Source organism: Amia ocellicauda, chromosome 11 (assembly GCF_036373705.1).
Source record: "Amia ocellicauda isolate fAmiCal2 chromosome 11, fAmiCal2.hap1, whole genome shotgun sequence".
Classification (NCBI taxonomy): domain Eukaryota; kingdom Metazoa; phylum Chordata; class Actinopteri; order Amiiformes; family Amiidae; genus Amia; species Amia ocellicauda.
The window spans coordinates 15,485,888-15,499,123 of record NC_089860.1 but is presented as its reverse complement, the minus strand read 5'-3'; the positions used below and the strand labels follow the sequence as shown (position 1 = coordinate 15,499,123).

The 13,236-nt window shown below is 36.2% G+C and overlaps 1 long non-coding RNA gene across 1 annotated transcript in view; it reads left to right on the top strand.

Annotated features, from left to right (window-relative positions):
• The first annotated feature begins 254 nt into the window (after positions 1-254).
• The window catches only part of LOC136762776 (uncharacterized), a 203,251-nt gene continuing 190,269 nt past the window's right edge, over positions 255-13,236 (top strand). The window contains exon 1 of the long non-coding RNA XR_010820893.1: positions 255-701. This is a non-coding gene — a long non-coding RNA (uncharacterized LOC136762776). The remainder of the gene's footprint in view (positions 702-13,236) is intronic.

The following is a 13,236-nucleotide window of genomic DNA, read 5'->3' as shown; positions in this document are numbered from 1 at the left end:
TTTGCTGGAGCTATCAGGCTGGAACAAATCTCTTATGCTTGAGCAAATTATTATTATTATTATTATTATTATTATTATTTATTTATTGACAGATGCCCTTATCCAGGGCGACTTACAAAACATAAGCTCAATACAAAGTGCAATAATACAGTGCAGTTCAATTCAAAATGAGATTATTAGTAGTAGGAAGAGGACCAAAAGGACACGCCCCTCGACGTCATGACGCTTTTTACGTCTGCTCCCGGCCGGATGCGGTTGCGCAGTCAGAAGGTCAGCTTGTGAGTTTTCTTTAATATTTTAAATTGTTTTTCGGTCCACATTATACACGTTTTGACTTCTGTCTCCGGAGCTTTCCAGTTTACATTCATGCGGACGAAAGTGTTACATTATGGCGAGTTACACGTCTCTACATCTGTCCTGTTTCATTAACTTAATGTGTGTTTTGTGAGGATGAAAAACGGCATATGTATCATTCCTGACATTTTCATGTACCAGGACAAACCAACAAAATCAAGTTTACAGTAGTCTAATGTAAAATTCCGACTTGGAAACCTTTTTTTTTGTAATGAAATACTCCCGTTTAAACGCTGTGGTATTCAACTGCAGTTTACTATCCTCATGACTAACGCAAAGCGGACCTGGTTGGTGAAAATGGCGGAGGTTCAACATGGCAGCAATACTGCGTGCTGATGAACCAACAGGTGCGTGGGATATATATTGACCATTGTCACACATATGGGATTGTTATAAACCAATAAATAATAGGAAACATTTCTATACTTAGGCAAACGTGCTGGACTGCATTACAATGTATACTAGATAGTTTGTTTCAAGTAATATAATGGTGTTTTACGGCATTATGTAAAACTTGAAATTAATAACATGTTTTGAGCAACCAATCAGTTGTAGATCTGCACACCCTGCATTTTGGTATTGATATAGATACATACAATGCAATGTGAATTGTTTATTTGTCATTAATTTCAGTTGATTTAAATTAGCTGCAGCCCACGTCGAGACCCCACTTTACCCACAATGCCTCTCGGGTCCAGTCACCACACCGCAAAAACGCACAACCAGACAACCTGGTCAAAACGTTGACAGCTGGACACAATGATGTTTCAGGACGGCCGTGTTTATGGTTTTCAGCCATAACAGACTTTTAAGGCACATATAAAACGGTGTTTTGTTGTAGCCTTTCTGTGCTTAGTTAGACGAGTGACCTTTGCCTTGGGAATCTCAGAACAGTGACGATAAGAAAAAACTAAATAAACACGCTTCACCAGCCGCCGTTTTATTTTACAATTATACTCCTATACGGTAGACTGTGCAAGTAAATGGGAACTGTGTTTATAAAGACACAAAAGAAATGTAATACACAGATACAGGAAAAATGGAAACGCTCAAAGATGTGTTGATAATGTGCATTCATTAATCCGTGCTTTAATGCATTATAAAATACCTTTACCAACAAGTTTAAATAATAATATTACAGCAGCAGTCTTTTAAGTTAAATGATGGTATACCAGGACAGCAGATCTGAGTACAGATTGTCAGTTGCTTACAAATCGAGAATTAAAGCTTTCTGACGTGTGTGAGTGATCCCTGAACATTTTGAGGTTTTACGATGGTTGATTGAATTGTAAATGCAATAGTTTCAAAAATGTTTTTTTTTTAAATAGCAATTTTATATAAATAAGAATATATATATATATATATCTCAAATCAAACAGATTTGAAGGCTTGATGTTACCAACATCAACAGTTCTTAGTTAATTGAAGGTGCTGAACAGTGGCTTGCAGCTTGAGGAAAGGACTTGCAGCCAGTCTGAACGGTGATGACATGTAGTTGGGAGTATTTCTTAAATTGCATGTTTTCTTGTCACCACCTACCAATCTTGCTAGACTGGTGTTTAGTACGAAGTGGCAAACCTACTGTTGAAGTGATTCTCATTTTAACATTATTGATTGATCTCATATGATTTGGTGGTGGGTAGCTCTTGTTGAGTGCTGGAAGCCTGCAGGTTTTATAGACATCTTTAAGTACTGCTGCTGGTCAGACATTTTGGAACAGAAAGACAACATTCATTAATATTGAATTCCATGTCTCTCTCTCTCATATATATATATATATATATATATATATATATATATATATAATGCATACAATTCTTTGCTATTATATTTGTTCTCGTTTTTATTATTGTGTATGTGTGTGAGTGAGAGATTCAAGTCAACAACAATGATTTTATATTGTTTTGTAAACCATGTCACAGACACATTTGTTGTCTGTGTTGTAAAGGTAGGGGAACACTTCGAGTTATTTTTAAAGCAAAAATGTGTTTTCCCCAGTTTGAGTGCATTTTATTTTTGTAGGAATTGTGTAATGTGGCCCTGCTAGCTTAGTACTACCAATATTTATTTATTAACAGTCCGCAGGTGTCATTCAGAAGCTTGGCTGAAAAAATCACAACCAATTTGAACCAGTTTAACATATTTAAGAATACATTTCAAAGTGGTTTTGACAAGGGTAGCAGGTTAAGGGGAAGCCAGAGAGAATACAGTGTGTGTTTTTTAATTCATGGTTTTTGTTAGGAGTGCTGATTTGTGAAGAAAACTACTTAGATCTCTATTTAAATGATAATGCTACCTCACTCATTTGCATAATTGGGATGATATTTATACTGCAGAAAACAGCCTTCTTTTGGGCAAAAAAACGTTTAATAAAAAGTACACTTTGCAGATTGCCATAAATTTAGAACTTTCTGCACATACAAAGGTAGTAAGTTTTATTGGGGACCCGCTGGTCATAGTATTCTGATGACCAAGGATACAACAATATAGATTTAGGCTATACGTTATTTTCATTGCAGTAGAGAATGTTTAATATTCATCAATGCAAGTTTCAGTGCAACCACACCAAAGTGTTTAACTCACTGATTGAACAACACTTTAGTGTGCAATGTGTTTAATGCATTCATTGATAAGACTGTATTTATGGGTCTCAATTTATTCATTTATTGGTAGACATTTAACATGCGTGTGGACAGCTGGAAAAATGACAACAATAATAAGTTCCAATTCAACATATACCTCATGAAACCCCCCATCTGTTGACAGATAGCTAACAGAATCTACCGAGTTTGAAAATAAAAATGCATTTAATCTAAACTTTGTTGTTGCTGTTGTTTGCTTTTTTAGCATCTTCAGCAAGAGGGCAGCCTAATTTGCATTAAGCAATTCTGGTGAAAACATTCTGAAGCTGCTTGGCTAGAAATAAATAACAAAAACTGTCAGCAGTCCCATACATGTGTTACTTTGAGTGCTAAGATTAAAAGGTTCATGAATATGTAGATAAGTTAAAACGGGTCAAAGGGGACAGTCAATAAAGATAAACAAATGCAACAAGAAACAAACAAACATTTGCTTCAATGTTACAAACTTTCTTAAGACTTTAGCTAGAATTAAAATGTTGTGTTTTTAAGAGTGATTAGAATTAAATCATACACAGATCAGCCATAACATTATGACCACTGACAGGTGAAGTGAATAACACTGATAATCTCGTTATCATGGCACCTGTCAGTGGGTGGGATATATTTGGCAGCAAGTGAACATTTTGTCCTTAAAGTTGATGTGTTAGAAGCAGGAAAAACGGGCAAGCGTAAGGATCTGAGCGACTTTGACAAGGGCCAAATTGTGATGGCTAGACGACTGGGTCAGAGCATCTCCAAAACTGCAGCTCTTGTGGGGTGTTCCCGGTCTGCAGTGGTCAGCACCTATCAAAAGTGGTTCATGGGAATTAAAAGCGGTGAACCGGCGACAGGGTCATGGGCGGCCAAGGCTCATTGATGCACGTGGGGAGCGAAGGCTGGCCCATGTGGTCCAATCCAAAAGACGAGCTACTGTAGCTCAAATTGCTGAAAAAGTTAACGCTGGTTCTGATAGAAAAGTGTCAGAACACACAGTGCATCGCAGTTTGTTGCGTATGGGGCTGCGTAGCCGCAGACCAGTCAGGGTGCCCATGCTGACCCCTGTCCGCTGCCGAAAGCGCCTACAATTGGCACGTGAGCATCAGCACTGGACCACGGAGCAATGGAAGAAGGTGGCCTGGTCTGATGAATCACGAGTTCAAGGTGTTGACTTGGCCTCCAAATTCCCCAGATCGCAATCCAATCGAGCATCTGTGGGATGTGCTGGCCAAACAAGTCCGATCCATGGAGGCCCCACCTCGCAACTTACAGGACTTAAAGGATCTGCGGCTAACGTCTTGGTGCCAGATACCACAGCACACCTTCAGAGGTCTAGTGGAGTCCATGCCTCGACGGGTCAGGGCTGTTTTGGCAGCAAAAGGGGGACCTACACAATATTAGGCAGGTGGTAATAATGTTATGGCTGATTGGTGTAGATGAGCACTGAAAGATATGAACAATGTGGTGGCCAATATTGTATCGTACTTGGCTTTCACAATGTAGCATATATTTGTTACATTTCAATTGAAAGGTAGGGGCAGTGGGGAACTAATTTATATTATACACACACTGCCTTGGATTGTGAAAGAAGGGGTAATCTGATCTGGATTAGATTACTTTGCAAAGCTGTACAATTTCACTCATAAACAATGGGTGGGTATAAATGCATTAAAATAAGAGGGTATTAATATATAAATTTGAAGTTTGGAACTTTAAACAACTTGTTTACACACTCCATTAAAACAATACTAATTACAGACACTATAGGAAAGCTCAAGAAAGCAAAGAAATGCAAGAAAGTTCATCTTACATATTGTGATATCTATGTACTTAAAATGTCAAAATGGACACTAGTCTTATTTAATGAGACTGAGAGTGTGCAGGAATAGGCTTAACATGGAAAATTACGGAGTAGACACTCTCCTGTCACCAATTGTTTGACACAGGATGTGGGAGATGCTGGTTTTGGCCTGCTGTTATTCCTGGGTGTGAGACACAGTGACGAAAGGTAATAGAAATGTGAAAGAATATAAGACTGTAAACTCGGTATAGCGACCCAAAAGAAGAGAAACAAATGTAGGAAAAAAACAAATCAGTCATAGGAACACACATTGTCTCAGCTGTAAAATTATAATAACTTCTCAATCATGCACATAGTTAAACTTCAGTGGGCCTAAATAAAGTAAATCAATCAATGAGAATTATGTAAATTCATAGTTCCCTCTTTAATTCCTTACCTATAGACTATGTCCTTCATGATCTAAACCAATGTGGTGGATCTTTTTAGAATGTAAAATGCTTTTATTCTTTTAGTGAAGGACCTGCTGCACACACTCTTATTATAATATTTCATCTCCAAGACTTAATTACATTTCTTCCCTTCAGATTGCACACACTTCACACTGTGGAAGGTGTGTATTTAATATGGTTCATATTGGAATTAACTTTAGTTAAAAAATATGATCAGATAGAAAAGTTAGTCTCCTGTTCTCAGTCTTTTAATACACTTTCTTAATTTCAACTTATGACAGCCAGTTCTTTATGTAAAATATTTTTTAAGTGTTTTATCAGCAATGTTTTTGCAGCTCAGGCTGTTATTTTGGTCTCAGTACTTTGTAATTTTTCCCAATATATATTTGTAATTAATTTATTTAATAGCCACTTAGGCCAGTGGTTCCCAAACTTTCTGGGTGGCGCCCCCCCAAAAACATTTGGGTCACAGCTTGCGCCTCCCCCCCACATGTCCCACACATTCATATTGATATTACCATTTCTTTTTTTTTTAAAGCCCTAATGTTTACCAAGGATGAATATACTTTAAAACTTGTTTGCATTTCACTTTTCACTATTTTATTTGGGCATTTACATTGGAATCTCTCTATGCATTAACCTATTCTTACTCCTGAATCAACATAGTTACAGAAGATACATTAACGCTCTTTCCATTTTATACAATCTTACTAGTTATTTAATATATATAATGGATGAGACTGAATAGGCGAAATCTCAACTATTTGTTAAAGATGGCCACTAACATTCGATAGTTGAAATAATAAAATAATAAAATTGATTTTATTTTCGAGCCTGTACGGTTGATTGGCTCTCTATGTAGCTGTAATGAAGATTGACGGGAGGGTGGGAATTTGTTATTTCTTGTCTGTGATTGGCTGGCAATGACAGATCTGCACGACTTTGCCAATGGGATTGGTGGAATTCTGCAGATCTGCGCAGATCGTGACCAGTGGCTTTCTCTCAGAGGATTTCTGCATGGAAATACTTTGTCAAAGTAAATTAAAACACTGTTAAGTGTATAATATTTGCAGTGCAATTAATATACCACAAATCTACAGCTGGTATGTTAACCCACCTAAAAGCCAAACACCCTTCTGCGAAACTAGCGATGACAGAAAAGGAAAGAGTAGCAACATACTAACTAATTATTAAAACACACAGCCAGCTATTGCTATACATTTTGTTTTCACTGGAACTTGAAAGCACAGGTATATTTCAGAATTTATTTAATGAAGTTGTTGTGTTAGATGAGTATATTAAAATAAAGTTCAGAACTTCTTGAAATTGCAAAAATTGTCACATTGCCTTATTTCGCATTTAATGTATTTTATGTTAATACGTTTCCAAAATTTTGTAGCAGAGAGTCCTGACGAGCTCGTTTCCCACCACTCTGACATTTTGGAGCTGCAAGTTATTCTTATGTATTTATTTTACCGTAATTATCACCTCATATAAACTGCTGTGTATTTTGATGTGAAATTACCAATTAGCGGCTTTCACAGACACTGCTGCCTGACAATCCTCTATTCTGATTGGCCAGGACCGGATATGGAAGAATCCAATAACTGAGTTCCAGTTTCCGCTCTTGTGAGTCGGACAGTACAGTTTGTTTTAAATGTGTGTAAGTGTAGAAAAAGTCGTTTCACAGAAATACGTCAATGCAAAAGATATCAGTTTATTCAATGCGATTTCAGCGGGGCGCCAATCAACAGTTGTCAGATCTCCTCTGGGATTTATTGTGTCTCGTCTTGACTTTTTACCCGTTCATCTCTTTCCCCACAGTTTGGGATCCACTGACTTAGGCCATTGTGATTTGCTTACTTTAGGGATGGAATTGCTCTGTGTCTAACAATATACTTCTGAAGTGTAACCACTAATTCGCTGTTGGTTCCATATCTATTTTAACTTTTAACCTTTGGTATATTAGTTCCAGAATTGCTTTTTCTGAACCCATAGAAAAAAAACATTACTATAGATTCTACCTGTACATTTTTTTAATTCCCCAGCTTTTCTTTGTTCTTACTCTGTCTTGGTGGTTTGGAAATACTAGATCAATAAATCACCTATAGTGGACACCTTATTAAAGTAATTCATGTCATTAAACCATGTCTACCCATTTTCCATTTTTGTTTTGTTCTTTGCAGTTGAACTAGGTGAAATTGACATCACCTTTCTTGCAGGATTTTCTTGTTGTAGCCAGCTTTAACTACCCTGCATTTGATGTTTGACATCAATTTATTGCATTCAGCTAAAATATATTAAGTCAAGGTGAGGATGCATCATTTAGTATTGACACTGGTTGTATAATTGTGTTTGAGATTAAACCACCTTTATTCTGTAGAACAAATACTTTTTTTGGAATGTATTGTTGTATATGTATTATAATTCAAAATGTGCAAGAACTTCTCATGCTGTGTCTAGGTGATCATATCTGAAGGTTAACCTGTATTGAATGACTGTCTTTAATTAAAAGAATGACACAATGGGCCAGTGCAATAAACAGAAGCACACTATAGAGAAACTACAGCTTGATCCTACAGTATATTAAAAAGCGAAGTCCTTAACTGCAGGCGGTTTGTATTATATTAAGATAAAGATTACTAATGTAGAGACCTGTACAATAATTCTGAATAGTGCCAATTTTTTCTTAAAACAACTTGCTTAAATATTCAGACTTGTCAGGACTTAAGTGATTAATTGGGGATAGATCAACACTGCTGACACTTTTTGTGTAACCAGGTTAATCGCTAAAATAATAAATAAATACATACATATTTCAATCCATCCAGATTATATTTCAATTTCAATTATATATACATATTTTCCTTGCCATAAGCTGTTTTTTTAGGTATTAAAATATATATATATATATATATATTTAGAAAGAGAGAAGACTAGATTCAAATAAGTGAAAATGATGAATTGACAAAGGCTGATGATATATTATTGTGTTTCAGGAAAATACTTAAAATGCACAAACTATGCCTTTTAACTCAGTGTAATTTTGGACATGTTTAAAAACAGTTCAGCTGGTTTATATAATACATTTGTCATTTCTTTGTAACCTCTTGTTCTGTTTCAAGATCATTTTTATAGCTTTGCTTAAATAGTTTTAACCTTGCAACCCGATAATTAACCATGAGTCGGAAAGGCCTGCCAGATGTCTTGTTTACTATGATCAGATTTTAAGTCAGAGCTAGCTATGAATAGAGGTGTTCTGCGTTTCATTTTTCATCATTGCAGAATGCTTTAAGCCATGTGGTGGCCATGGTATAGATATGTGCCTTTGTTTAATAGCTTTCCGTAAAGTATTCTATTCTGTTTTTAGACTCTGGGCTTTTCTTTCAGATCCTTTATGTTGCTCTATTAAAGTGTGCTACATCACTGTCTGCCAGAGGAAGCAGGTTGGCTGAAAGTGAAGTAAGCAGGTATTGCAAAGGATTGCAGTCTGTGTATATTCACCCCATTCCCTGGTGGCATTCTGTGGCTCTCTTCATATCAATCATTTTCTGGGCAGTATGTAAGCACTGTATGCTTCTGGCTCTCCCAAAAGGATATCAAAAACCTCAATCTTTGTCGCACAATTTTGTGTCCTGAGGTTCTCTCTATTTTTAGAATGTATGCTCTCTATGGTGTATTTTATGTGCTCTGCTTCATACATTCACTGAAAATTAAAGACATTTAAAAAAAAAAATACAAAGAAAAAGACTTCATTGAACTTCCAGTCAAATGGTACGATTGATCTCGTTTGTGTTTCCATTGAGTCACGATACAGCTCCAACTATGAATGAGTTACATAATAGTCATCATGTAGTCGTCTTATACTGGAAATAACAGAGCCTTGGCATACTAAAATGAACATCCCTAAACCTCATTGAATTTCCCTTTAGTATTAATACCAGTCTTCTGCATGAGTACCTTCTGATGTTTTCCTGGGTTTGAGACTGTTGGTTAAGTCTTTGGTGTTTCGTCACGTATGTATTCAATTAATCTAGCCTATACATTGCATTTATTTTAAATGACACCTTTCATGCCATGGCATCCAAAGTGCTTCACAGTAAAACAATTAAACAGATAGACAGGCATAGTAAAACATTCAACATACACTTAATAAAAAGTCTTATTCAAACATTCAGATACTAAAGTGCTTATTGTGTTAGTACTGTGCTAATTGTAAATGCATCATGGCTCTGTTTGTTGGTATCACTAAAGCTTTATGGAATGAAAACTTTAAAAAGACTATTGAAATAGTGTAAAATTAAGTAAAAATACAATAACTACAACAGAGAGGAGCAAACATTTTCAGCAACATAATAAGAGCCATACATTCGTTTAAGAACATACAAGATGCTTTTTGAAACCAGGTGTAACAAGTTCTAGCTTTTGCCTGTTTCATAAATTCAAGGGGAAAAGTTTGTCTTGTCTTGATTTTTATTCAAGGCATAATATAGTGGGGTTTTATTTTCCCTTAGGAATGCTTCACACATGACTGATTGGAAACCTCATTTACTGCTTGAGGTTAGTATTCCAGCCATAGGTCTGGTTTTCAAAGCTCGGTGATTAATGCAAGAGTGTGCACAAGTATAAATATGGAATTTAAAATTAACTTGTGCTTTTTGCATATCACCATTCTAGCTTATTTTATATATCCCCAGCTCTCATTTTCTCTTTATCTTTGTGTGTGTGTGTGTGTGTATATATATATATATATATATATATATATATATATTTGTTGTTTTTATAGCCTTAACCTTAAACTAATCCTTGGCCAGGCCATTACCCTGAACCCAAGTTGTAACCTTAATTGAGACTGACCTTAATCTTAACCCTAACACTAATTGACATCAAGCAAACAGATTTAAATGTTTGTATATTTACATGTGATCAGAAGTGCAAGACTTGTCACACATACAGTGAGGCTATGAATGCTCATATAGCAAACTGATCTAAAGCCTGAGTCATCTCCTATTTTGCAGAGAAGGCTATTGCTGTAGCATCGGAAGCAAGGTCTTGTGGAGATGTCCCTGCAATATGGGAACTAGATATTTTTCCTGTGAGCACATGAAAAGCATTTTGATTATTCAATAGGGTAATACTTCATGCAGAGACTTAATGTCCATGGGGAACAATCAAAGAGTTGCTGAGTGATTTACATCAAGGCATTACGCATATTGTAGCACGACTGTTACTCTGATGGGATCAATTATATGTATTTACGCATAACACGTTTAATTTATATTTATCTTTAAAATTTGTGGTCTGATTATTATTTTTGTTAAGCTTTTTGCTCTGGTGCATAATGTGTAGATTTGTTCTCATTATGTATTTGGTTCAGATCTGAGAAGGAGGAAATAGACATAAGCTGTTGCTCATTGTCTAAAATCACATGACATGCAAATGACTGTTATAAACTTTTTTGTGCCAGTAACAATGATGGTATTTTACTGACAAATCAAGAAGATAACCAATTATAAGGGCTTGTGCAAAACATTGAAATTACCAAATTTAATCCTTTTTTTTATATATTTTACTTCCAACATTTTCTATCTCCTTAACCTATCTATCTAATTCACATGTTTAATTGGATAATTAGTCAACTCTTGCCTCTGTGGACCTCCATGTACTGAGAACCAAAACTCAAAAAAAAAAAAAGCTACAGGAATATAACATTTGAGCTTTTATGGAACTTTCCCATGCATGCAGTATATTTCATACATGCTAAATGTAAAATGCTACTCAACACATTGAAATATAGCCATGATGATTTTGACATCCTCTTTGTGCTTTAAGATATCACTTGTGTCAAACTCCTATGAATGATATTGCTGTGAGTTACCGTCTGCTTAAAGGGCTACAGAGGGACTGAAACCAAATATCTATTAGACTTGGAAAACAGCTGACTTTGTTAATTAGTATCACTGTCTGATACCAATATGTCTTCGTAAACATATTTCCACGAAAGCGCACAGGGCTTGCCATGGTCATCTGGTATCTCCAGATTCAAAGTCTGTTTTACTTTTTTCTTCCTGCTGGTTTCAGAGCTCATTAATACACAAGATAGCAGTGTAGGAGATTGGAGAAAAGAGGAATTTGGGAGTCACTGGGCTTACTTTATTTCTTTTTTTATCATGATACCCCTGCCATCTGTTCTGCATTCACACAGGGGTCCTATCACTTCACATGTATTTCTTAACATTGCACTCCTTCCCCCCTCTCAATTTAGTGGAATACATGACTTCTTAATAGTCCTTATGAAGGCACACTGGCAAACACCATTGACTGGGTTGAGCATGTATCATCTCTCAGTCATTCTGACATTCAAATAGGACAAGGAAGGGAACTGTCCCTGTAGATTTAACCTTAGATATAGGAATTATACGAACAGTGTCCATCTACAAGGCTTTTTACACCAATTGAAACAAAGAAAAGAAAAGAGTGTTTTAACAACAAAGCCTTGTGTGAAATAGAGCTTTGAGTCTAATTTTTTTATTTCAGTGAATGGATAATCAGAAAAAATTTCCCTCATATGTTTCAATACGTAATGAAACAATTATTTTTAGAAATGGTTAGGAACAATCGTAAAATGGATAGAACAATTGAAAGATGATAACTGTCAACACTTAAACCTTGTTTTGCTGGTAATGGTCAAGTTTCGGTGGTGTCACTACCATACGTGATCTACACCGTGATAAACTGGTATACCGTATACTAGGGTTGTGACGAAGTTTGAATCCGCATTTGCAGATGTTGAACTTCGCACATGTTTAGCAAATCTGAACTCCGTCGAATACTAAACCAGTATCGATTACCTGTCCTTGCAAGATAGGCTGAAGTGTATCTTTCTGTACCACCCTACAAAGTGAATGTATTTTCAGTGTTGGTGGCATCTGTGGAGTTCATGTGTGTGTTTTAACCCACTCACACATCAGCTCTAGTGCAGCTGTCGTGTGGTTTTTGCAAGAAAATGCCAGAAAGGCTGGTTTACACGCGTTAAACCGTTGCAGCTCTGCCTTGCAGCTTTAATCATTTGTATTACTGTTTTAGGTAGGATTACAATATGATGTAAAGTATCTAACGGTGCACAACAGACCCACAAGATAGAAAGCTTAATGATAATAGAAAAAAAGCTTTGCACATTATTAACATAAAATACAACATTGTTAACAATTTAACATCCATCGGTAACTTACTTTACTGTTAAATCTTTTCGTTCGTTTGAACAGTTAATTCTAAATGTCTGAAGACTCGTGCAATTGTTCATTTGAACAGTGAAATAATAGTAAGTACTCCATTACATTCAAGTTTAGGACATTTTTTTCAGCTCTATTTCACATTTACAGCATTTAAATAAAATGTTATATAAATTTTATATATATGGTTTTACAGTAATGCCCCTCAACCTAAATACACTACGTCCGCATCTGCATTCAACGGATGCGGATTTCTGTCAGCTCCGACACATCCCTACTGTACACCGGCACATGCCTACCTTGAAGACAGCCCTAGTTCATGATGTCGATTGGCTTGTTTGGTTTCTTCATTACTTTTCTTCTTTTCAATTTGGCATTGGGAATCTGCACTGAACCATTCTGTGGTCACTTGCTGTATAGAAACTGTTTAGACCATGCAGTTTTCCATTATATGTTTACGGTTTATTATAGGGCTGCAACGAATAGTCGACTTATTCGACTAGTAAAATACGTCGACTTCTGTTTCAGCCGTCGAATAGTCAGTAAGTTGCCTGTATCTTACCCATTCTTATTTATATACTTGGCCCGTATTCCTGGTTGTGTGTGAGAGCAACGGTTTCATTCCAGACAGCAGTAGGTGGCAGTAATGCATTTGTCATCCACCTGTGTGCCTAACTGCAGAAATATCTGAACCTGCACGTCGCAGCCAGCCTACTGCGCGAAACATAATTTGGGCGAAAGTATTTATAAGAAAGAATGATAGCCGTACGGTTCTTTGTGGA